The sequence below is a fragment of the Macaca mulatta genome, chromosome 10 (genome assembly GCF_049350105.2).
Source record: "Macaca mulatta isolate MMU2019108-1 chromosome 10, T2T-MMU8v2.0, whole genome shotgun sequence".
In the NCBI taxonomy this organism is placed as follows: Eukaryota; Metazoa; Chordata; class Mammalia; order Primates; family Cercopithecidae; genus Macaca; species Macaca mulatta.
Genome location: NC_133415.1, coordinates 26797922 through 26824307, shown reverse-complemented (window position 1 = coordinate 26824307; position 26386 = coordinate 26797922). Strand labels below are relative to the sequence as shown.

At 41.2% G+C, this 26386-nt stretch overlaps 1 long non-coding RNA gene across 1 annotated transcript; it reads left to right on the top strand.

Annotated features, from left to right (window-relative positions):
- The first annotated feature begins 2346 nt into the window (after positions 1 to 2346).
- LOC106995578 (uncharacterized) lies at positions 2347 to 24913 on the top strand. Its single transcript, XR_003720219.2, has 7 exons — positions 2347 to 3940; positions 5746 to 5856; positions 14293 to 14459; positions 15602 to 15683; positions 16196 to 16307; positions 20121 to 20233; positions 24804 to 24913. It is a non-coding gene; the product is annotated as an uncharacterized LOC106995578 (long non-coding RNA).
- The last annotated feature ends 1473 nt before the right edge of the window (positions 24914 to 26386 follow it).

Below are 26386 nucleotides of genomic sequence, written 5' to 3'. Positions count from 1 at the left end.
TGTTGCCCAGACATCTCTCAAACTCCTGAGTTCAAGTGATCTGCCTGCCTCAGCCTCTCAAAGTGCCATGAGTACTGGTGGGAGCCACTGCGCCTGGGGAAACCCTGTTTAAAAAAATAATAATAATAGACTTTTATTTTGATTAAATTGCAGGTTATTTACATGTGAACATTTGATGACACTGAGGCTTGTGGCCACTGACCCCATTTTCCAGGCAGTGAGCAAAGTGCCAGTCAGTTGCTTCTTCTACCCACACCCCCTTTCTTCCTCCTTTTTTCATCTGATAGTCCCCAGTGTCTATTGTTTGCATCTTTATGTTCGAATGTATTCACTGTTTAACTCCAACTCATAAGTGAGAACATGCAGTGTTTGATTTTCCGTTCTTGCCTTGATTTGCTAAACATGATAATCCCCAGGTCTGTCCATGCTGCTTAGGACATGATTGTGTGTTCTTCTTATGGCTGCGTAGTATTTTGTGGTGTCTATGCACCACATTAAAAAAAAAAAAAAAAAAGTTGAATCCTCTGTTGCTGGTCACCTAGGATGCTTCCACGTCTTTTTTCTTGTGAATGGCACGGCCATGAATGCACGAGATCTTGTGTCTTTTTGATAGAAGGATTTACTGTCTTTTGGGTAGATACCAAGTAGTGGAATTGCTGGGTCTGCTGGTAGTTCTGTTTTAAGTTCCTTGAGAATCTCCAAACTGGTTTCCACAGTGCAAACCTGTTTCCACGTTCCGCAAGAGTGTAGCAGCGTTCCCTTTTCTTTGCCACCTTGCCAGCATGTTGTTTTGACTTTGGAAAAATGGCCATTTTGACCAACGTGGGATGTTACCTCATTGTGTTTGCGAGTTGCATTTCACTGATGATTAGTGAGGTCGTGCATTTGTTCATGTCAATTGATCCCTTAAATGTGGTCTTTTTCTTTTTTTCTTTTTTTTTTTTTTCTGAGACGTCGTCTCACTTTGTTGCCTGGACTGGAGCTGGAGTGCAGTGGCGCAGTCTTGGTTCACTGCAACCTCTGCCTCCTGGTTCAAGTAATACTCCTGCCTCAGCTTCCCGAGTACCTGGGATTACAGGTGAGCACCACCATGCCCAGCTAATTTTTGTATTTTGAGTAGAGACGGGGTTTCACCATATTGACCAGGCTGGTCTCGAACTCCTGGCCTCAAGTGCTGTGCCTGCCTCAGCCTCTGAAAGTGCTGGGATTGCAGGCGTGAGCCACAATGCTCAGCCTGTTTCCTTAAATTTCTTTACAAAAATTTACCCTATGGTAAAGGTGTACCACCAGAGGGTAGAATGAGACGCTTTGGTCCATGGGTGCATTATTTAGTGATGAAATCAGGGTATTTAGCGTATCTCTTGCCTCATAGAGTTATTATTCCTTTGAGGTGAAGACATTCAGAATCCTCTTTTCTAGTTTTCTTGAAAAGTACACTCTGATAATGTTAGACCTAGTCACCCTGCTGCTGTGAAATAGAACTACAGGTTTCATTCCTCTCATGGAATATGTAACTTTATACCTGTTTCCAATCCCTGACCGTGCCCCACCTTTGAACCCCAAGCCATGTTAAGAACAGTTATGCTTAACTAGTTCTATGAAATAAGATTTTTAGATTCCGCCTAAGTGAGACAATGTGATGTTTAGTCTTTCTCTGTGTAGTTTATTTCTTGTCTTTTCTTTTTTCCTCTTTTGAGATCGTGTCTGTCTCTGTTTGCTCAAGCTGGAGTGCAGTGGTGCGATCTCGGCTCACTGCATCCTTGACCACCTCCCGAGGCTCAGATGATTCTCCCACCTGGACTTTGCAAGTAGCTGGGACTTTTGAGAAATGTCTCTTCAGGTTCATTGGCCAACTTTGGCTGGGTTACTTGATTTTGCATGTTTCGCTTCTTAGTAGCATTAGTTTCCTGTGCCTACCATGTAACAACCTCTTTCAGATAAATGATTCCTCATCATACCCTGCCTCTATGAAGAATGCCTTCTCATTGTTAATTGGTTCATTGCTCCCTTTACCATGCTGTAGTTCTTGAATTTTCTTTTTCATGTGTTATTTTCCTTTTGTTAGCAGTAATTTGAGGTCAGGCCAGAAAGAAAACTCACAATTTTTATGCATTTCATTGATTTTTAGTGTATTTTCCATGTATTTCCCAATTGTTTTTTCTTTTTGCAACCTATGAGCGTAGATTAAGTTGCCCTGAACTTCCACTCACTCTGTGTTTTCCTGTAGAAGTTTTATGCTTTCGGGTCTTGTGTTTAGGTTTTCATTTATTTTGAGTTGATATTTGTGTATTGTGTAACATAAAGGTCCTATTTCATTCTTTTTCATGTGGATATCCTGTATTTTCAGATTCATTAATTGAACGGACCTCCCCCTCCTCACTGCGTCTTCCAGGTATTCTTTTGAAAAAAAATCTGTTGACTCCATACAGATATATGTTTAGGTTCTGTTATGTCCACATGGTTTCATTGTTAGGCCACTACCATGGTCTTTGGATGTAATTTGAAATTGTAATTTGAATTGGATGTAATTTGAAATTATAATTTGAATTGGATGTAATTTGAAATTGAGCAGTGTGAGGCCTTGAAACGAGGTTGTATTTCCCTAGGATTGCTTTGCATGTTCAGAGTCTCTGGTGGTTCCATGTAAATTTTTAGCTGTGTATAGTTAAATTTCTTGAAAAGTTTGGTTCATACTGCATGTCCACAATTAGGAGTGCAATGGGGACATTGCAGTACTTGTGTAGCTTGCATAAGGATAAAAGATAAAGTGAAGGAGGTTTCCATGTTTTGTGTGTAGGTTTCCAGTTCTCTCAACGTCATTTACAAAATGGACTAGCCATTCCCCCGTTTTGTTTGGGTTTTTTGTTTGTTTTGATACGGAATTTTGCTCTTTTGCCCAGGCTAGAGTGAAGTGGTGTGATCTCGGCTCGCTGCAACCTCCGTCTCCTGGATCCAAGCGATTCTCACACCTCAGCTCCCGAGTAGCTGGGATTACAGGCACATGCAACCGCACTTGCTAATTTTTCTATTTTTATCAGAGACAGAGTTTCACCATGTTGGCCAAGCTGATCCCAAACGCCTGACCTCAACTGGTCTGCCCACCGTGGCCTCCCAAAATGTTGGGATTACAGGCGTGAGCCACTGCGCCTGGCCTTTTGAGACGTCTGTTGACTGTAAGTACATTCAGATTTGTCTGTTGGCTGCCTGATACTGTCCAATGGGATATGTTTCTGTTTTTATGCCAGTTGCTTGCTGCCTCAGTAAGTGTAACTTTTCGATGTAATTTGACATTGGGGAGCATGAGGCATTCAAGTGAGTTTCTATTTCTGGAAAGTGCTTTGGATTTTCAGGGTCTTCCATGGTTCTGTGTGAATTTTGCCATTGTTCATTTATAGATTTAAAACTGGGTTTGTCATACATGTCCAAAATTAGGGAGTACAGTGGGATTTTTTTTACTTGCGTACTTTGAGGAATGATGAAGTCAGGGTGTTTTGCATATCTATTCCCATGTCTAGTTTTTATTTGTCTGTGATGTGAACCTTCAATTTTCCTCTCCTTTCTAGCTCTGTTGAAAGAGATCCTACCATATTGTTACTTGTAGTCACCCTCCTGTGGAGTAAATCACCAGCATTAATTCCTCCCCAGAAGTACAACTTGGTACCTATTACCAATGCCAGCCCATGCTCTGTCCTCCCAACAGCATCTGATAACCACTATTGTACTTTCACTTTCCATTAGATAATTCTTTTTTAGTCTCCTCATGGGTGAGATGATGCAATGTTTGTCTTTCCCTGCCTCACTGATTCCGTTGAATATAACGTCTTCCAAGTTTATCCGTGTTGCCACAATGGACGTTCTGTCATCGATGTTTGTTGATGGGGCATATTTCGTTGTATCTGTATGCTGAAGTTCCTTCATCCCTTCATCAGTTGATGGACAGGTAGGTTGATTGCATACCTTGGCTATTGTGTGTAGTGCTTCACTCAACCTGGGAAGGCAGCTGTGGCTTCCGTGCAGTGATTTCACTGTCCATAAGTGTATACCCACTGCTGGAATTGCCAGATGATAGTAGTTTCCTTTTTGATTGTTTGGGAAGCTCCAAAAGGTTTTCATAGTGCCTGTATATTTCTCCCAACAGCGTATGAGAGTGTGTATGCAACTTCCTCCAGGGAATTTGTTTGAAATAATTTGTTTCTTTTAATTGTTCAGATTAGGATGAGTCTCTATCTGAGCGTGCTTTTCATTTACGGTTTAGAGATGACTGGTAATGTTGAGAACTACCTTTTTACATGTTAGTGCATTGCACATTGTCTTTTTAGTAATGTCTGTTCAGTTCGTGTCCCAGTTTTGGCTGGTTTACTTGGTTTTGTGTGTTCTCCTCAGTGGTGTGTTAGTTTCAGATACATGATTCCTTATAATGCCCTTTCTATCTGAAGAATGCCTTCTGAGTGTTGGTTGGTGCATTGATTTCTTTACTGTGCAGTATTTTTTCTTTTTTTTTTTTTTTTAACTGGTTGATTATTAGTTTAGTTCGCAGTGATGATTCTTTGTTTTTTTTTGAGATGGAGTCTCTCTCTGTCACCCAGGCTGGAGTGCGGCTGCCATCTTGGCCCACTGCAAGCTCTGTCTCCCGGTTTCACGCTCTTCTCCTGGCTCACCCTCCCATGTAGCTGGGACTACAGGTGCCTGGCTAACTTTTTTTGTATTTTTAGTAGAGACGGGGTTTCACTGTGTTATTCGAGATTCCCAGGATGCTCTCGATCTCCTGACCTCGTGATCCACCCGACTTTTTGCCTCCCAAAGTCCTGGGATTACAGGTGTGAGCCACCGTGCCCAGCCACACAGTGATTATTCTTGTAAGATACAGTCAATAATAAAAACCAAGATTTTTGACTTCTATTATTGGAAGTGTTTTCCTTTTGTTGTTTTTCAAACTATTTAACATCGATTCAGGTTTTTCGAAACTTAAGCTCACTCTGTTTTCCTGTAGGCATTTTATGCTTTTGAGTCATGTGTTTAGGTTTTAATCTGTGAGCCACAGCACCCAGTCTCATTACATCTTGTAGGCGTTCTTTTCAGAAAAAATGTGTTGACTGCCTACAGGTGTGCGTTTAGGTACTGTTATGTCCACAGGTGCATGGTTTCTTTTTATGCCACTGCTGTAGTCTTTGGATAAGTAGATCTTTTACCTGTAATTTGAAGATGAAGAGTGTGAGGCCTCCAATCTAGTTTGTATTTCTTAAGATTGCTTTGCATATTCAGGGTCTTTGGTGGTTCTGTGTGAATTTCTAGCTGTGTATAGTTAACATTTTGTAAAAAATTTAGTTCATACGACATGTCCAGAATTAATGGTGCAGTGGGACATTGTGATAATTGTATACCTTGCATAAGGATAGAATCAAGGAGTTTATTGTGCCTGTGATCACATACATGTCTTATATCTTTGAGGTATGAACATCAGTATTCTCCTTGGTAGCTATTTTGACAAAGACACGACCGTATTGTTAGGCACAGTCGCCCTGCTGTGGAGTAGAATACCAGGATGTATTCCTCTACTTTAAATCTCTAAATACCTATTGCCAATCCTTGCCCGTGTCCTGTCCTCCACCCAGCCTGTGGTGACCACTACTGTGTTTTTACCTTCAGTGAGTTAAATTTTTCAGCTCCCACATAATTGAGAACATGCAGGGTTGACCTTTCTCTTTTCTCTGCTTTTCTGATTTGTTTGAACATAATGTCTTGCAGGTGCAGCCGTGTTGTGGGAAATGAAAAATGCCCTGAATTTTGATGGCTGAAAAGTATTCCATTGTGCCTGTGTCCTGGAGATTCTTCATCCCTTCATCTGTGAATGGACAGGTAGGTTGATTCCATCCTTTGGCTATTGTCAGTAGCGTGTCAAGAAAGAGGGGAAGGAAGCTTTGTCTCCATCATATGATTTTCATTTGCTTTCCATGGAGAGCCATAGGTGGGATGATGACTTTACATGTTAGGCGCATGTTTAATTTGTTCAGGAACCTTCCACTGTTTTTCCTAGAGTGCATCCTAATTAAAGTTCCACCCAGTAGCATGTGAGATTATCCCTTTCTTTGTCTTGTCACCAACCTTTGCCTTATTTCAAGCACAGTCTTTCTTTTTGGCAATATTCATATCAGTTAGATTGAGATGGTGCCTGAGTGTGGTTTTCATTTACATGTTTGAGATGAGTTGATCTCAAACAGTGATACTGAGAAACCCATTATTTTACTTGTGTTTGTGTTTGTGTTTTTGTTTTTGTTTTTTGGAGACAGAGTTTCTCTCTTGTTTTCCAGGCTGGAGTGCAATGGCACCATCTCAGCTCACTGCAACCTTTGTCTCCTGTGTTTAAGGGATTCTCCCTCCTTAGCCTCCCGAGTAGCTGGGAGTATAGGTGTGTTCCCCCATACCCGGGTAATAATTGTATTTTTAGTAGAGACAAGGGTTTCACCATGTTGGCCACGCTGATCTCAAATCCCTGACCTCAGGTGATCTGCCCTTGGCTATTGTGAATAGTGCTTCACTCCAACTGGGAAGGCAGCTATGATTTCCATGTAGTGATTTCCCAGTCCAAAAGTACATACCCACTGTTGGAATTGCTAGATGAAGTGGTAGCTAGCTTTATGATTGTTTGGGAAGCTCCAAGTGGTTTTCGTAGTACCTATGGTAATGGTGATTTCTCTCAACAGTGTGGAAGAGTATCTGTGTATGCAGGTTTCCCTGGGGCATTCGTTTGAAATAATTGGTTTTTATTTTTTGTTAGAGTGAGTTCGTATCTGAGTGTGATTATCATTTACAGTTTAGAGATGACTAGCAATATTGAGAACCACCTTTTTTTTCCTGTTAGTGAATTGCATATTGCCTTTTCAGTAATGTCTGTTCAGGTTTGTTGCCCAGTTATGGCTGGGTTACTTGGTTTTGGGTGTTTTGCTCCTCAGTGGGGTGTTCGTTCCTCCCAGATGTCAGATAACAACCGCTTTTAGATATATGATTCCTCATAATATCCTTTCTGTCTGAAGAATGCCTTCTGAGTGTTGGTTGGTGCATTGTTTTCTTTTCTGTGCAGAGCTTATTCAGGTTGTTTTGTGTTTTTATTTCTTGATTATTTTAGTTGTGATTTTTATTTTTGTTTTTCCTTTTTTTTTTTTTCCTACCTTTAAAATTTATTATGATGGCGGGTGTCTTCAATATTGTTTCATATATTTTGTAGAAAAAAAAATCAAATGTTTGTTTTTATGATGAACTGTTTTTAAACCTTTTAGTTAATTATTTTTTTTATTTTTTTATTTTTTATTTTTTAATTTATTTTTTTTTATTATTATACTTTAAGTTCTAGGGTACATGTGCATAACGTGCAGGTTTGTTACATATGTATACTTGTGCCATGTTGCTGTGCTGCACCCATCAACTCGTCAGCACCCATCCACTCGTCATTTACATCAGGTATAACTCCCAATGCAATCCCTCCCCCCTCCCCCCTCCCCATGATAGGCCCCGGTGTGTGATGTTCCCCTTCCCGAGTCCAAGTGATCTCATTGTTCAGTTCCCACCTATGAGTGAGAACATGCGGTGTTTGGTTTTCTGTTCTTGTGATAGTTTGCTAAGAATTATGGTTTCCAGCTGCATCCATGTCCCTACAAAGGACACAAACTCATCCTTTTTTATGGCTGCATAGTATTCCATGGTGTATATGTGCCACATTTTCTTAATCCAGTCTGTCACTGATGGACATTTGGGTTGATTCCAAGTCTTTGCTATTGTGAATAGTGCCGCAATAAACATACGTGTGCGTGTGTCTTTATAGCAGCATGATTAATAATCCTTTGGGTATATACCCAGTAATAGGATGGCTGGGTCATATGGTACATCTAGTGCTAGTTCCTTGAGGAATCGCCATACTGTTTTCCATAATGATTGAACTAGTTTACAGTCCCACCAACAGTGTAAAAGTGTTCCTATTTCTCCACATCCTCTCCAGCACCTGTTGTTTCCTGACTTTTTAATGATCGCCATTCTAACTGGTGTGAGATGGTATCTCGTGGTTTTGATTTGCATTTCTCTGATGGCCAGTGATGATGAGCATTTTTTCATGTGTCTGTTGGCTGTATGAATGTCTTCTTTTGAGAATGTCTGTTCATATCCTTTGCCCACTTTTTGATGGGATTGTTTGTTTTTTTCTTGTAAATTTGTTTGAGTTATTTGTAGGTTCTGGATATTAGCCCTTTGTCAGATGAGTAGATTGCAAAAATTTTCTCCCATTCTGTAGGTTGCCTGTTCACTCTGATGGTAGTTTCTTTTGCTGTACAGAAGCTCTTTAGTTTAATGAGATCCTATTTGTCAATTTTGGCTTTTGCTGCCGTTGCTTTTGGTGTTTTAGACATGAAGTCTTTGCCCATGCCTATGTCCTGAATGGTACTACCTAGGTTTTCCTCTAGGGTTTTTATGGTATTAGGTCTAACATTTAAGTCTGTAATCCATCTTGAATTAATTTTCGTATAAGGAGTAAGGAAAGGATCCAGTTTCAGCTTTCTACTTATGGCTAGCCAATTTTCCCAGCACCATTTATTAAATAGGGAATCCTTTCCCCATTTCTTGTTTCTCTCAGGTTTGTCAAAGATCAGATGGCTGTAGATGTGTGGTATTATTTCTGAGGACTCTGTTCTGTTCCATTGGTCTATATCTCTGTTTTGGTACCAGTACCATGCTGTTTTGGTTACTGTAGCCTTGTAGTATAGTTTGAAGTCAGGTAGCGTGATGCCTCCAGCTTTGTTCTTTTGACTTAGGATTGTCTTGGAGATGTGGGCTCTTTTTTGATTCCATATGAACTTTAAAGCAGTTTTTTCCAATTCTGTGAAGAAACTCATTGGTAGCTTGATGGGGATGGCATTGAATCTATAAATAACCTTGGGCAGTATGGCCATTTTCACGATATTGATTCTTCCTATCCATGAGCATGGTATGTTCTTCCATTTATTTGTGTCCTCTTTTATTTCACTGAGCAGTGGTTTGTAGTTCTCCTTGAAGAGGTCCTTTACATCCCTTGTAAGTTGGATTCCTAGGTATTTTATTCTCTTTGAAGCAATTGTGAATGGAAGTTCATTCATGATCTGGCTCTCTGTTTGTCTGTTACTGGTGTATAAGAATGCTTGTGATTTTTGCACATTAATTTTGTATCCTGAGACTTTGCTGAAGTTGCTTATCAGCTTAAGGAGATTTTGGGCTGAGACAATGGGGTTTTCTAAATATACAATCATGTCATCTGCAAACAGGGACAATTTGACTTCTTCTTTTCCTAACTGAATACCCTTGATTTCTTTCTCTTGCCTGATTGCCCTAGCCAGAACTTCCAACACTATGTTGAATAGGAGTGGTGAGAGAGGGCATCCCTGTCTTGTGCCAGTTTTCAAAGGGAATTTTTCCAGTTTTTGCCCATTCAGTATGATATTGGCTGTGGGTTTGTCATAAATAGCTCTTATTATTTTGAGGTACGTTCCATCAATACCGAATTTATTGAGCGTTTTTAGCATGAAGGGCTGTTGAATTTTGTCAAAAGCCTTTTCTGCATCTATTGAGATAATCGTGTGGTTCTTGTCTTTGGTTCTGTTTATATGCTGGATTATGTTTATTGATTTGCGAATGTTGAACCAGCCTTTCATCCCAGGGATGAAGCCCACTTGATCATGGTGGATAAGCTTTTTGATGTGCTGCTGAATCCGGTTTGCCAGTATTTTATTGAGGATTTTTGCATCGATGTTCATCAGGGATATTGGTCTAAAATTCTCTTTTTTTGTTGTGTCTCTGCCAGGCTTTGGTATCAGGATGATGTTGGCCTCATAAAATGAGTTAGGGAGGATTTCCTCTTTTTCTATTGATTGGAATAGTTTCAGAAGGAATGGTACCAGCTCCTCCTTTTACCTCTGGTAGAATTCAGCTGTGAATCCATCTGGTCCTGGACTTTTTTTGGTTGGTAGGCTATTAATTATTGCCTCAATTTCAGAGCCCGCTATTGGTCTATTCAGGGATTCAACTTCTTCCTGGTTTAGTCTTGGAAGAGTGTAAGTGTCCAGGAAATTATCCATTTCTTCTAGATTTTCTAGTTTATTTGCGTAGAGGTGTTTATAGTATTCTCTGATGGTAGTTTGTATTTCTGTGGGGTCGGTGGTGATATCCCCTTTATCATTTTTAATTGCGTCTATTTGATTCTTCTCTCTTCTTCTTTATTAGTCTTGCTAGCAGTCTGTCAATTTTGTTGATCTTTTCAAAAAACCGACTCCTGGATTCATTGATTTTTTGGAGGGTTTTTTGTGTCTCTATCTCCTTCAGTTCTGCTCTGATCTTAGTTATTTCTTGCCTTCTGCTAGCTTTCGAATGTGTTTGCTCTTGCTTCTCTAGTTCTTTTAATTGTGATGTTAGAGTGTCAATTTTAGATCTTTCCTGCTTTCTCTTGTGGGCATTTAGTGCTATAAATTTCCCTCTACACACTGCTTTAAATGTGTCCCAGAGATTCTGGTATGTTGTATCTTTGTTCTCATTGGTTTCAAAGAACATCTTTATTTCTGCCTTCATTTCGTTATGTACCCAGTAGTCATTCAGGAGCAGGTTGTTCAGTTTCCATGTAGTTGAGCGGTTTTGATTGAGTTTCTTAGTCCTGAGTTCTAGTTTGATTGCACTGTGGTGTGAGAGACAGTTTGTTATAATTTCTGTTCTTGTACATTTGCTGAGGAGTGCTTTACTTCCAATTATGTGGTCAATTTTGGAATAAGTGTGATGTGGTGCTGAGAAGAATGTATATTCTGTTGATTTGGGGTGGAGAGTTCTATAGATGTCTATTAGGTCTGCTTGCTGCAGAGATGAGTTCAATTCCTGGATATCCTTGTTAACTTTCTGTCTCGTTGATCTGTCTAATGTTGACAGTGGAGTGTTGAAGTCTCCCATTATTATTGTATGGGAGTCTAAGTCTCTTTGTAAGTCTCTAAGGACTTGCTTTATGAATCTGGGTGCTCCTGTATTGGGTGTATATATATTTAGGATAGTTATCTCTTCCTGTTGAATTGATCCCTTTACCATTATGTAATGGCATTCTTTGTCTCTTTTGATCTTTGATGGTTTAAAGTCTATTTTATCAGAGACTAGTATTGCAACCCCTGCTTTTTTTTGTTCTCCATTTGCTTGGTAAATCTTCCTCCATCCCTTTATTTTGAGCCTATATATGTCTCTGCATGTGAGATGGGTCTCCTGAATACAGCAGACTGATGGGTCTTGACTCTTTATCCAGTTTGCCAGTCTGTGTCTTTTAATTGGAGCATTTAGTCCATTTACATTTAAGGTTAATATTGTTATGTGTGAACTTGATCCTGCCATTATGATATTAACTGGTTATTTTGCTCGTTAGTTGATGCAGTTTCTTCCTAGCCTCGATAGTCTTTACATTTTGGCATGTTTTCGCAATGGCTGGTACCGGTTGTTCCTTTCCATGTTTAGTGCTTCCTTCAGGGTCTCTTGTAAGGCAGGCCTAGTGGTGACAGAATCTCTAAGCATTTGCTTATCTGTAAAGGATTTTATTTCTCCTTCACTGATGAAACTTAGTTTGGCTGGATATGAAATTCTGGGTTTAAAATTCTTTTCTTTAAGAATGTTGAATATTGGCCCCCACTGTCTTCTGGCTTGTAGAGTTTCTGCCAAGAGATCTGCTGTTAGTCTGATGGGCTTCCCTTTGTGGGTAACCTGACCTTTCTCTCTGGCTGCCCTTAAGATTTTTTCCTTCATTTCAGCTTTGGTGAATCTGGCAATTATGTGTCTTGGAGTTGCTCTTCTCAAGGAGTATCTTTGTGGCATTCTCTGTATTTCCTGGATTTGAATGTTGGCCTGCCCTACTAGGTTGGGGAAGTTCTCCTGGATGATATCCTGAAGAGTGTTTTCCAACTTGGTTCCATTTTCCCCCTCACTTTCAGGCACCCCAATCAGACGTAGATTTGGTCTTTTTACATAATCCCATACTTCTTGCAGGCTTTGTTCATTTCTTTTTCTTCTTTTCTCTTTTGGTTTCTCTTCTCGCTTCATTTCGTTCATTTGATCCTGAATCGCTGATACTCTTTCTTCCAGTTGATCGAGTCGGTTACTGAAGCTTGTGCATTTGTCACGTATTTCTCGTGTCATGGTTTTCATCTCTTTCATTTCGTTTATGACCTTCTCTGCATTAATTACTCTACCATCAATTCTTCCACTTTTTTTTCAAGATTTTTAGTTTCTTTGCACTGGGTATGTAATTCCTCCTTTAGCTCTGAGAAGTTTGATGGACTGAAGCCTTCTTCTCTCATCTCGTCAAAGTCATTCTCCGTCAAGCTTTGATCCGTTTCTGGCGATGAGCTGCGCTCCTTTGCCGGGGGACATGCGCTCTTATTTTTTGAATTTCCAGCTTTTCTGCCCTGCTTTTTCCCCATCTTTGTGGTTTTATCTGCCTCTGGTCTTTGATGATGATGGTGACGTACTGATGGGGTTTTGGTGTAGGTGTCCTTCCTGTTTGATAGTTTTCCTTCTAACAGTCAGGACCCTCAGCTGTAGGTCTGTTGGAGATTGCTTGAGGTCCACTCCAGACCCTCTTTGCCTGGGTGTCAGCAGCAGAGGCTGCAGAAGATAGAATATTGCTGAACAGCGAGTGTACCTGTCTGATTCTTGCTTTGGAGGCTTCCTCTCAGGGGTGTACTCCACCCTGTGAGGTGTGGGGTGTCAGACTGCCCCTAGTGGGGGATGTCTCCCAGTTAGGCTACTCAGGGGTCAGGGACCCACTTGAGCAGGCAGTCTGTCCCTTCTCAGATCTCAACCTCCGTGTTGGGAGATCCACTGCTCTCTTCAAAGCTGTCAGACAGAGTCGTTTGCATCTGCAGAGGTTTCTGCTGCTTTTGTTGTTTACTGTGCCCTGTCCCCAGAGGTGGAGTCTACAGAGACAGGCAGGTTTCCTTGAGCTGCTGTGAGCTCCACCCAGTTCGAGCTTCCCAGTGGCTTTGTTTACCTACTTAAGCCTCAGCAATGGCGGGTGCCCCTCCCCCAGCCTCGCTGCTGCCTTGCCGCGAGATCGCAGACTGCTGTGCTAGCAATGAGGGAGGCTCCGTGGGCGTGGGACCCTCCCAGCCAGGTGTGGGATATAATCTCCTGGTGTGCCTGTTTGCTTAAAGCGCAGTATTGGGGTGGGAGTTACCCAATTTTCCAGGTGTTGTGTGTCTCAGTTCCCCTGGCTAGGAAAAGGGATTCCCTTTCCCCTTGCGCTTCCCAGGTGAGGCGATGCCTCGCCCTGCTTCAGCTCTCACTGGTCGGGCTGCAGCAGCTGACCAGCACCGATTGTCTGGCACTCCCTAGTGAGATGAACCCAGTACCTCAGTTGAAAATGCAGAAATCACCGGTCTTCTGTGTTGCTCGCACTGGGAGTTGGAGACTGGAGCTGTTCCTATTCAGCCATCTTGCTCCGCCCCCCCCCCCTTTTTTTTTTTTTTTTTTTTGAGACAAAGTCTTGCTCTGTTGCCCAGGCTGGAGTAGGGTGTCCACGATCTTTGCTCCCTGCAACCTCCACCTCCTGGGTTCAAGCAATTCTGTTGTCTCAGCCTCCTGAGTAGCTGGGACTGCAGGTGTGCACCACTACTCCCAGCTAATTTTTAGTAGGGACAGGGTTTTACCATGTTGGCTAGGTTAGTCTCCAAATCCTGACCTCAAGTGATCTGCCTGCCTCGGCCTCCCAAAGTCCTGGGTTTACAGGCGTGAGCCACCGTGCCCGGCTAGCAGTGACTGTTTTTGTAAGATAAGGTCAATAACAAAAAGTAGAATTTTTGACTTCTGTTGTTGGAAGTGGTTTTTTTTCTGTATGTCTTTTTTCTATTTGCTTTTACATCCTGTGAGCTTAGATTCAGGTTTTCCTGAACTTAAGCTCACTCTGTGTTTTCCTGTAACAGTTTTATGCTTTTAGGTCTTGTGTTTAGGGTTTAATGTATTTTGAGTTTCTGTTTGTGTATTGTATAACATCAAGGTCTTATTTCATCCTTTTGTATGTGACTATCCAGTCATTTCAGACTGCTCAGTTGAAGACTGGTGATTCCTCATCTCATCTTTTTTCCCTTTGAGACGCAGTCCTGTTCCTGCTGTCACCCAGACTGGAGTGCAGTGGCGAGATCTCAGCTCTCTACAACATCTGCATCCTTGCTTCAAGAGATTCTCTTGCCTCATCTTCCCAAGTGTCTGGGATTGCTGGTGTGCACCACCACACCTGACTACTATTTTTTGTATTTTTACTAGAGATGGAATTTCACCATTTTGGCCAGGCTGCTCTGAAACCCCTGACCTCAAGTGATCTGCTCGACTGAGTCTCTGAAAGCTCTGGGAGTACAGGTGTGAGCCACAGCACCCGGCCTCATTACATCTTCTAGGCGTTCCTTTGAAGAAAATGTGTTGACTGCATACAGGTGTGCATTTAGGTTCTCTTATGTACCTAGGTTCATGGATTCATTTTTATGCCACTACTGTAGTCTTTGAATGAGTGGAGGTTTTACATGTATTTTGAAATTGGGGGTGTGCAGCCTCCAATTGAGTTTGTATTCCCTAGGATTGCTTTGTATATTCAGGTTCTTTGGGTCTTTGGTGATTCCATGTGAATGTCTAGCCGTGTATCATTAACATTCCATTAAACGTTTGTTTCATACTTTATGTCCAGAATTAGGGGTGCATTGGGACATTGTGATACTTTGTATAGCTTGAGTATGGAGAAAATCAGGGAGTTTCCCATGCTTGTGACCACGTATAGGTTTGATAGCTTCGATATGTGAACATTCAGTATCCTCCTTGGTAGCTCTTTTGAAAACGGCACGACCATGTTGTTAAGTCTTGTCGCCCTGCTTTGGACTGGAATACCAGAATGTATTCCTCTCCTGTAACTTTCTGTGTACCTACTGCCAATCCTTGATGTCCTCTCCTCCAACTAGGCTGTGGTGACCATTGATATATTTTCACCTTCAGTAAGTTAAATTTTTCTGCTCCCACATGAGTGAGAACATGCAGGCTTGGTCTTTGTCTGCCTTTCTGATTTGATTGAACAGAATATCTCCAGGTGCAGCCATGTTGCTGGAAATGATAGGATTCCAGGATTTTTGATGGCCCAAAAGTATTCCATTGTGTCTGTGTACTAGAGATTCTTCATCCCTTCATCTGTAGATGGACAGGGAGACTGATTTCTTATCTTGGCTTTTGGGCATAGGGCTGAATTCCACCTGGGATGACAGATCATCTCTTCCATGACCTGATCCTGTGCTCTGTGTATATACCTGGTAATAGAATTGCTAGATAAAATGGTAGTTGTAGTTTTCCGATTTCAAGGAACATCCAAGTGGTTTCTTTAGTGTGCATACTAGTTTACCATATCCCACCAGCTGTGGAGACAAGTTCCTCCTCTGAAAATCTATGATTTTTTTGTCTTTTAATATTTTTCAATTTTTTTCTTATAGCATCCATTGCATGTAGAGTGAGATGGAATCTGAGTGTGTGTTTGATTTTTGTGTGTGTGTAAATGGTACTTGATAAGTTATTGTGAATTTGTTTTTAATTCATGTAGGACTGGGCAGAGGACCTGAAGACATGAGATTTATGCACAGGTCAAAGAGAAGATTCCCACCATTGCTGATGCACACAAAAGCGTAAGTGAAAAACACACTCAGATTTCATCTCACTCTGGTTAGAATGAATACTACCAACATTTGATGGCAGTTTGTTTCTATAGAGTGTACATTATACCCACACACACACAATCCAAGGTGCAAAGGACATTTTGAGATATCTATATGTAGCATCATGATGAAATCACCGTATCTGGCGTGTCTGTGATCTTCCATCATTATTTTTTCTCTGTTGAGAGAATACTCAGAACCGTATTTTCCAGCTGATTTTCAAAAATTTTTCTAGATTCTGTTGACCCTAGTCACCTAGTCACCCTGCTGTGCAGTAGAACACCAGAATGGATTCCTCGTATCTGAGCGTCACTCTGTACCCGATACCCTGCCCAGGCTTCCTGCTCTCCCCAGCCTCTAGTAACCCCTACTGGAAGTTCTGCTTCTAAAAGGCAGTGTTTTTTGGATTCCGTATGCCTGATGTCATGCAGTGTGGGTCTCTCCCTGGCAGACTCGTTTCATTTCACCTAATTGTCTTCCAGGTTTCTCCAAGTGATTGCAGATGACATGATTTCCTGAAGTGTTACAGCTGAAGTGTGTTTCCTTGTGTACATGTACTGTGGTTCCTTTATCCCTTCATCTGTGGATAGACAGGTAGGTTGATTCCACATCTTGGCTATTGTGACTAGGGCTTCAGGACACATGAAAAGGCAGATAACACAGGGATTTCATTGTCTCTAAATGTGTACCCAGTTGTGGGATTGTTACACAACTGGAGTGGCAGTTGTACTTTTACCTTCTTTTTTTTTTTTTTTTTTTTTTTTAAAGATGGAGTCTTACTCTTGTCACCTAAGCTGGAGTCCTGTGGCGCGATTTCAGCTCAATGCAAGCTCCGCTTCCTGCGTTCAAGCGATTCTCCCGCTTCAGCCTCCCGAGTGGCTGGGAATACAGGCACCTACCACCACGCCTAGCCAATATTTGTATTTTTAGTACAGATGGGATTTCACCATATTGGTGAGGCTGGTCTCGAACTCCTGACCTCAGGTGATCCACCTTTCTCGGCCTCCCAAAGTGCTGAGATGACAGGTGTGAGCCACTGTGACCGGCCTACCTTTTGCTTTTTTAAGGAACTTCCAAAAGTTTTTGTAGTGTGTACAGTGATTTTCATTGCATAAAGAGTGTAGAAGATTTTTTTTTTCTGCAAGTCTTTTGAGTTTTGTCTTTTGTAATACTCATTCTAGGTGGAATTAGATGGTAACTGAGTATGGTTTTGATTCACGTTTTTGTGAGGATTAGTGATATTGAGGAACTGTCACCTGTGAGTCAGTTTCCTGCCTTCTTTTCACTCAGGTCTATTTAGATCCTTTTACCTTGGATATTTGTTGTTGTTTTGTTTTTCACTTAGTCATATCAGTTTATTGTGTTAGATAACAACCTCTTTCAGGGTTAGGATTTTTTATCGTTTCTCCCAGTCTTTAGGGTTCCTTTTTTTTGTTTCACTGTTTCCTTTTCCCTGTAGAATTTGTAAAGTGTCCCTAGTCTCATATGGTTATAGTTGTGTATGTTAGCAGTGATTTTTGTGTTCAACACCACGCTTCCACGAAACACACACACACACACACGGAGCCAAGCCTTGCATTGTCTATGGATGTAGTTTCCCTACTTTTGGTTTTTTTTTTTTTTTAGTGTTATGATGCTTTTTTACCTTTTGCAGCCTGTTTGCATAGATACAGGGTTTCCTAAAATATATACCCACTCTGTTTTCTTATAGGACCTTTACAGTTTCAAGATTGAGTTTAGGTCTTTAATTCATTTTGTGTTGATTTTGTGTATCGTGCATTGTAAGGGTCGTATTTCAGTGTTTTTCCTGTGGATATTCAGTTTTCTCAAAATCGATAATTGAACCAGACTCTCCCTTTCACGTTATATCTTTTTGGGGTTTTGGAAAATGTGTTCCCCACATATCATATTGGATAGAGTATTTGTCTGCCTCATTGTGTCACTTAGGTTCTCGTTTTGTGTTTGTGACAGTCATGGATTGTTTGGATAACTACAGATTGTTTTTTCATGCGTTATTTTCTTTGGTTCCAACCTTGGATTTTTCTTTTTTTTTTTTTTTGGAGGCGGAGTCTTGCTCTGTCGCCCGGGCTGGACTGCAGTGGCCGGATCTCAGCTCACTGCAAACTCCACCTCCCGGGTTTACGCCATTCTCCTGCCTCAGCCTCCCGAGTAGCTGGGACTACAGGCGCCCGCCACCTCGCCCGGCTAGTTTTTTGTATTTTTTAGTAGAGACAGGGTTTCACCGGGTTAGCCAGAATGGTCTCGATCTCCTGACCTCGTGATCCGCCCGTCTCGGCCTCCCAAAGTGCTGCGATTACAGGCTTGAGCCACTGCGCCCAGCCGGATTTTTCTTTTAGTGCTTTCTACTCTTATTATAGTTTAAAAGGTATATATACAAGGTAGTTACATCTGTTGATTGCATGACATTGAAACTTGGGGTCCCAAGAACCCCATAACCCAGGCAGTGAGCAGACGGCCCACAGGGTGGGTCTTCAGCACATGCTCCCTCTCTGTTTTTTTATTGGTCTGGTGGTCATTCCAGGTGTCTGTTGTTCTCTCTTTTATGTTTGAGTCCATTCAAAGTTTAGCTCCCGTTTATAAGTGAGAACATGTGGCATTTCGTTTTCTGTTTGGGTCTTAGTTCACTTATGACAGTGGCCTGCAGTTTCCACCTTCTGTTCTCAGGTGATTCTCCCATCTGAGCCTCCAGATTAGATAGGACTACAGGTGCCCACCACCACATCCTGCTAACTTTTTTATTATTGTAGAGATGGGATTTCACTATTTTGCCCAGTTTGGTCTCAAATTCTGCACTGAAGCGATCCACCTGCCTCGGCTTCCCAAAGTGCTAGAATTACAGGTGTGAGCCACTGTGCTGGCCTCTCATGCACTGTTGATGGCTAGGTAGATTCCATGTCTTTGACATTGTGGATAATACTGCCATGAACATATGAGTGTCTGTGTCTTTCGGATAGAAGGATTGATTTTCCTTTGGGTAGATGCACACGAGAGGGCTTTCTGGGTGAGATGGTAGTTCTGTTTTCAGCTCTTTGAGAAATCCCCGATCTGCTTTCAATGGTGTCTGTACTAGTTTTAATCCCCTCCCCTCCCCGAAAGCGTACCAGCGTTTCATTTCCTTGGCTGCCTCGCCAGCATGTGTTCCTTGTCTGTGTAGTCCTCACCATTGTGACCTCCATGGGATTACAACGTCTTGTAATGTTTTTGATTGGCAGCTCTCTGGTAGTGAGTTTGAGCGTGTTTTCCTATTTGTTGGTTGCTTGTACATTGAGTTTTGCGAAGTGTGTGTTCACATTTCTTGCCCGTTTATTAATGGGATATTCCCTTTTTGACTTGTTGAAGGGCCTTGTAGATTCTGAATATTAGATGTTGTTCAGATGCACAGTTTGGGACCTTGTTCTCCCATTCTGTACACTGTACTCTGTTGGTAGTTTCTTTTGCTGTGCAGCAGCTCATTCAGGTATTCGGTCTGACTTCTCAATTTCTGTTTTTGTTGCCGTTACTCTTCAGGACTTAGCCATCTAAATTCTTTGCCAAAGCCTATGTGGAGAAGGATATTTCACAAGTTTTCTCATTAGATTTTAATAGTTTGAGTTTTTCCATTTAAATCTTCCATTCATCTTGAGTTCCTGTTTGTGTCTGGTGAGAGGTAGCAGTGTTATTCTTCTGCACATGGCTAGCCACTTATTTCAGCACTGTTGATTGAATAGGGTGTCCTTTTGCCTTTGCTTACTTTGGTGGATTCTGTGTTAGATCAGATAGTTTTCAGCGTGTGGTTTTACTTCTTGGTCCTCCCTTGTGTTCCACTGCTCTGTGTGGAAGCAGGTCCCTAGCTTTTCCGTGAAATTTGAAATCAGGAAGTGTGATGTGTCCGATGTAGTCTGGATGTCTCAGGATTGCAGAGGATGAAACTCAGGGCGCTTCATGGTCCCACATGAATATTAGCATCACCTGTTTCTATTTCTTTCAACAAATGTGTTGCATAGTAAAGGAACAATACAATGAGAGGGTAGAGTGGGGCATTACGGTCCATGCATACATTGTGAAATGATGAAATCGGGGTCCTTAGTGTTTCTGTTACCTTTTCCCGTTGTTTATTCTTTTACGGTGAGAACCTTCAGTATTCTCCTGTCAAGCTGCTTTGAAAGTGATGTGCCGATACAGTTAACCCTGGTCACCCTGCACTGGAATAGAGAAACAGACGTTTCTTCCTCTCATTTTCCCAGTTACAGTCCCTGCCCATTACCCCTCTTTTCCCCCAATCTCTGCAAGCTAATATTGTGCTCGCCAGGTCTTTGAGATAGAGTTTCTCAGATTCTGCATGTGTGAGATGACTCAAGGTTTGTTTCTCTCCCGCTCACTCATTTAATTTACCATCATCTCCTCCAGGTGCAACCGTGTGGTTCCCCACGATAGGATTTCATTGTGGTTTTCTGTCTGAAGAGTATCCCGGTGTGTACATGTGGAGCAGCTTCTTTCTCCCTTCGTCTGTGGATTAGCAGGTAGGTTGATGCTTACACTGTCTCTTGGGAACAGTGCTGGAATCCACATAGGTGAGTAGATCTGTCTTTAGTGTCCTGATTTCAATGGCTTTGAGTGTATTCCTAGTAGTAGAATTGATGGTTGAAATGGTAGCTGGAGTCTTTTAAGGTTTGGAGGAACCTCCAAGTGGTTTCTGTAGCGTGTGTGCTAGTTTACCTTCTCACGAACTATGGAAGAGTCTCTCTCTCTCTCTCTCTCTCTCTCTCTCTCTCGAAATACACCAACATTTCCCTTCTTTCGATTTTTTTTTTCTCTTTATTTTAGTACTCATTCCAGTTAGAATGAGATGGTATCTAAGTATGGTTTTGATTTACATTTTGCTTGTGGTTAGTGATGTTTGCCAAGTTATTGTGAACTTGTTTCAATTTGACATGTAAGACTGGGCAATGGACCTGAAGACCTGAGATGGATGCATAGGTAAAAGATTCTGACTTAACATTACTGATCCTCACGAGAAGTCAATCAAAACCACACTCAGAAAGCATCTCTCTCTGGTGAGAATGAATGTTACCAAAATGGGACAACAGTTTCATTGCTATAGAGTATGTGTATATAACCAGCGGGTGGAAGGGACAATTTGGTCTGTGTAAACGTAGCATCATAATGAAGTCGCAGTGTCTGGCACCTCTGTGAGCTCCAGACTTATGATTTCTCTGTAGAGAGAATATTCACAACTGAACTTTGTAGCTGTTTTGAAAATTGTGGTTTTCTGTTCTTGCCTTTTGGCATAATGGCCTACGGCTCTGTCCAGGTTTCTGGTAAGGGCATGGATTTGTTTTTATGGCTGTGTAGTGTTCTGTGGTGTGTATGTACCACATTTCCTTTCTCTGATCCACTGCTGATGGGCACCAAGGCTGATTCCATGTCTTCACCATTGTGAGTAGTACTGCCGTGAACATGCGAGTGCATGTGTGTTTTCGATGGAAGGATTTTCCTTTGGGTAGATCCTTAGGAGTGTGAGTCCAGTGCTGGATGGTAGTTCTCTCTTAATTTCTTTGAGAAATGTCCACACTGCTCTCCAGGGTGTCTGAACTAGTTTGCATTTCCCCCTACAGTGGACCTGCATTTCTTTGCTCATCTGCTCCACCAGCCTCTGTTGTTGTGGACTGTGTGTCATAATTGCCATTCTGACCAGTGTGAGATGGTATCTCAGTATGTTTCTGATTTGCATTTCTCTGATAATTAGTGAGATCCAGCATGTTTTCATTCTCATTGGTTTCTGGTACACCTTCTTTTAAGTGTGTGTTCATGTCCCTTGCCCATTTATAAGTTGGATTTTTTTTCCTGGTTTTATTTGTTTAAGGTCTTTACGATAAATCCTGGATATTAGACGTTTTTCAGATGCATAGTTGGGGAATATGTTCCCTCATTCTATAGGCTGTGTGTTGGCTCTGTGGTTGTTTCTTATGCAGCAGTTCTTTTGTGTATTAGGTCCCACTTATCAGTAATTGCTTTTTTTGCCATTGCTTTTGGGGACTTGACATATAAATGCTTTGCCAAAGCCTCCGTCGAGAAGGGTATTTGCTAGATTCTCGTGCAGGATTTTTTTATAGTTTCAGGTCTTGGATTTTTATGTGTTTATGTATTTATTTACGGAGCAAGTCTCGCTGTGTCATACAGGCTGGAATGCAATGGAGCAATCTTGGCTCACTGCACCCTCCACCTTCCAGGTTCAAGTGATTCTTCTGCCCCAGTCTCCCGAGTAGGTGGGAGTACAGGCAGGCACCACCATGCCCGGCTAAGTTTTGCTTTTTTAGTAGAGACAGGGTTTCACCATGTCGGCCAGGCTGGTCTCAAACTCCCCGACCTCAAGTCATCTGCTCGCTTTGCCCTCCCAGAGTGCTTGGATTCAAGGCATGAGCCACTGCGCGCAGCCCAGGATTTTGCATTTCAATCTTTGATTCAATTTGAGTTGCTTTCTGTACATGGTGAGACACGGGCCCAGTGTTATTTCTTCTGCATCTAGGTAGCCACTGATCCCAACACCACTTAGTGGTAGGGAGTCCTTTCTCCATTGCTTATTTTTGTTGATTTTTTTTTCAAGTATGATGATTTCAGGTGTGCAGGTTTTATCTGGGTCTTCTAATCTGTTCCACTGTTCTGTGGAAGCAGGCGCTCAGCTTTTTAGTGAAAATGCCAACCCATTACATTGTCTATGGGTGTTTTCTTAAGAGTGCTTCCTTTGTTTCAATTTTTAAAAAACACATTTAGCAGCCTATGTGCATGGATTTCTTTTTGAAAATACATGTGCACCTTATGTTTTCTTGTAGGAGTTTTGTGGTTTCAGAATTTTTAGGCCTTTAACGTATTTTGCATTGATTTTTGTGTTGCATGACACAAGGGTCCTAGTTTAGTGTTTTGTTTGTGAATATTCAGTCTACTCAAAATCATTTATTGAACAAGCTCTCTTTTGCCCATTGTGTCTCTTTGGTGTTCTTTTGAAAAATGTGTTCACTATATGTAAATTGGGGTTTATTTGGTTTACTTATACTGTCCACTTTCTTAGTTTATGCCAATAAAAGATTGTTCCGATAATTATAAAAGTTTGTGTTTTTCATTCATTATTTTAGGTTTTAAGTTTGTATTTTTTAACTAATTTCTACATTTATTATAGACTAAAGGGTACAAAGGCAGATTAGTTACTGCCTTTGCTATATTGCATGACACTGAGACTGGGGTCCCAGAGACCTTATCACGCAGGGAGTGGTTGTACCCATCGGGTAGATCTTTAGGCCATACCTCGTCCCGTCTTCCTTTTTCATCTGATAGTCATCATTCATGAGTGTCTGTTGTTTTCACTTTTATGGTAGGGTGTATTCAATGTTAGCTCCACCTTAGAAGTGAGAACATGTGGCATCTGGTGTTCTGTGTGTTCCTTATTTGCCTTCAGATAATGGCCTCCAGCTCCTTTCATGTTGCTGCCAAGGATGTGATTTCTTTTTTTTTTTTTTTTTTTTTTTAACGGCTGCCTAGTTTTTCATGGTATATATGTACCAAATTTTCCTTTTCTGATCCACTGTTCATGGGTGCCTGGGTTGATTTCACGTATTTACCATTGTTAATAGTGCCGCCAAGACCATTTGTGTGCATGTTTGTTTTGGACAAAAGAATTTATTTTCCTTTGTGTATACCCCAGTGGTGGGTTTGCTGTGTCAGATGGTAGTTGTGGTTTAAGTTCTTTGAGCAATCTCCAACGTGCTTTCCGTGGTGTCTGAACTACTTTGCATTTTCACCAAAAGTGGACCTGTGTCCCCCTTCTCTGCTGCCTCGCCAGTGTCATTTTTATTTTCTTAACTGTGTAATCGCTATTCTGACCAGTGTGCGATATATCTCATTGTGCTTTTGATTTGTATTTCTCCGATAATTAGGTTCAACATATTTTCAAATTTTAGGTTGCTTGTATATCATCTTTCAAGAAGTGTGTGCTCATATCCATTGCCTATTAATTATTTGGGGAGTTTTGCTAATTGATTTGTGTGAGGTCTTTAAGGTAGATTCTGGACATTAGAACCTTGGTCAGGTGCATACTTTGGGAACATTTTCTCTCATCCTGTATGTCATCTGTCTACTCTGTTGGTAATTTCTTGTGTTGTGTGGTGGCTCTTTAGTGTATTAGGTCCCACATGTCGATTATTGCTTTTGTTGCAGTGTCATATGGGGTCTTAGGGATATAAATGCTTTGTCAAAGCTGATGTCGAAGGGTATTTCCTAGGGTCTCTTGTAGGCTTTTTGTACTTTGAAGTCTTCCATTTATATCCTTTATTCATCTGAGTGAACTTTGGTACATGGTGAGAAGTAGAGGCTCGCCATATGCAGAAGATATGGGGAGTTCTTTTCCCATTACTTATTGTGTATTTCATCCAGAATCAGGTGGTATGAAGTGTGTGAGTTTATTACGCCAGTTCTCTGTTCTCTTCCACTCATCCATGTGGAAGCAGGTCCCTAGAGTTTGAGTGAAATTTCAAATTAGAGTGTGATGCATCCAATGTAATTTGGATTTCTCAGAATTGCTTTGGAAATGCAGGGCATTTCCTGGTCTCACATGAACTTCAGCATTGTTTCTTTCTATGTCCTTAAGAACAATTTGTTCTATAGTAAAAGTATACAATTAAAGAGTAGAGTGGGACATTTTGATCTATGCATATATACCTTGTGTAATGATGAAAGCAAGGCATTGACTGTCTCTGTTACCTTGTGTAGTTATTATTTATTCTCTGTGGTTGCAATATTCAGAGTCCTTCTTTTCAGCCTTTTTTGGAAAATATGGTGGGATACTGTTAAGTCTAGACACCCTGCTGTGGAGTAGAACAGCTGAATTTATTCCTGTCATCTGAGTGTAACGTTGTATCCACTTCCCAGTTCCTGCTCCGACTCCTCATCCCACAGCCTCCCTTCACCACTGTGGAACTTTCTAAATCTAGGAGATAAAGTCATTTAGAGAGAAAGCTGATCTCATTCTCACATGCATGAAATCATGTCGTGTTTGGCTTTCTCTGCCTGACTCGTTTCATTGAAGGTCATGTCCTCCAGGTTTCTGCATGTTGCTGCAGATGACATGGTTTCGTGAATTTCTCTGGCTGAAGAGGATTCCATTGTGTACTGCAGTTTCTTTATCCCTTCATCTGTGCACGAACAGGTAGGTGGATTGGATACCTTTGCTATTGTGAATAGTGCTTCAGTCGCCATAGGAAGGCTGATATCTCTTCAACATAACAGATTCCATGTGCTTTCTGTGTATAACTGACGGTGCGATTGCCAGGTGAATGGGTAGTTGTAATGTAAAATGTTTAAGGCACCTTCAACTGCTTTGCTTCGTGTGTATAATAATGTACATTCCCAGAAAAAGTGTATGAAAGTGTCTTTTTCTGCATTTCTACGTTGGCCTCTGCCTGTGAACGTATGGGTTGTGTTGGTTTTTGTTTTGTTTTGTTTTGTTTTTTGGTAAGTTTCATTCTAATTAAAGTGAGAGGTATTTGAGTGTGGCTTCTACTTAGACATTTGTGTGAGGATTAGTGAGGTTGAGCAGCTTCTCTTTGACCTGTCATTGAATTTCGTGTTTTCTTTTCAGATGTGCCTGTTTAGGTTCTTTGCCCAGTTTTAGCTTGGGTATTTGGTTTTGTTCATTTTCCCAGTTAGAGTAGTGTTAGTTTCTCATACGTTAGATTAACAACCACTTTCACAGATGTGATTCTGCTGAACTTTCTTTCAATCTTTAAGATGCCTTCTTTTTAATAGTTCATTGTTTCTCTTCCCCATGTGGTAGCTCTAAAATGATGTATAGTCTCATGTGTTTGTATTCACATTTGTTAGCAGTGATTTTAGTGTTCCATCCAAAAAGAACAAAAAATAAGAAAAAGTATTGACAAATCAATTACATGGTCAAAGATTTCTTGCCATAGATAATTTTTGCTTTTGTTTTCTTTCCTTTTTGTAAACTGCATGAAGAGATACAAGTTTTGCTGAGATACAGACTCCCACTTTTCTTATAGGAGCTTTGTGGCTCCAGGATTGGGTTTAGGTGTTTATTTGGTGTTGATTTAGAGGTATGATATTGCAGACCCTGAAATGTTGACTTCTTTGTCTTGTTTTTGTCTAATAGGGCACAATGGGGTTTGTGTTCAAATTAAGCTCTGGGACATCCTTTTGATACTGGGTTCAAATGATTCTCTCCTTCCTTGATGTTCACTTAGGGGAGAAGTGTCAGAAAGTCTGGGAAGATCCATAGTGGAAAAAGTTTATCTGTATTTTGTGGAGACTGATGGCCAGCTCTCTTCAGCCCAGGACTTCTGGAGAAGGCCAGCCCTTCTGCTTGCTTAAATACCTCCCATCTCCAGCCCTTCAGTAAATATTTCAGTGATTCATTAAATATTCAAACCTTAAGAAAGTAGAGTAACCCAGTGGAAGTTGAATTTAACTAGAATTTAAGTTTGAGAGTAGCTGGTCAGTAGAACAAGTGTGGTAGATTGGGTGACATATTACGGTTTTTAAGGATTTTTGGGTTTTTTTGTTTTCCTTAAACAGAGTTAACAATAATCAATTTGAATAAAAAGGGAAAACATGAAATGTTTGGCATGTGTAATGTGAACGCTGTTCTATGACTTGTTCAGCCATAG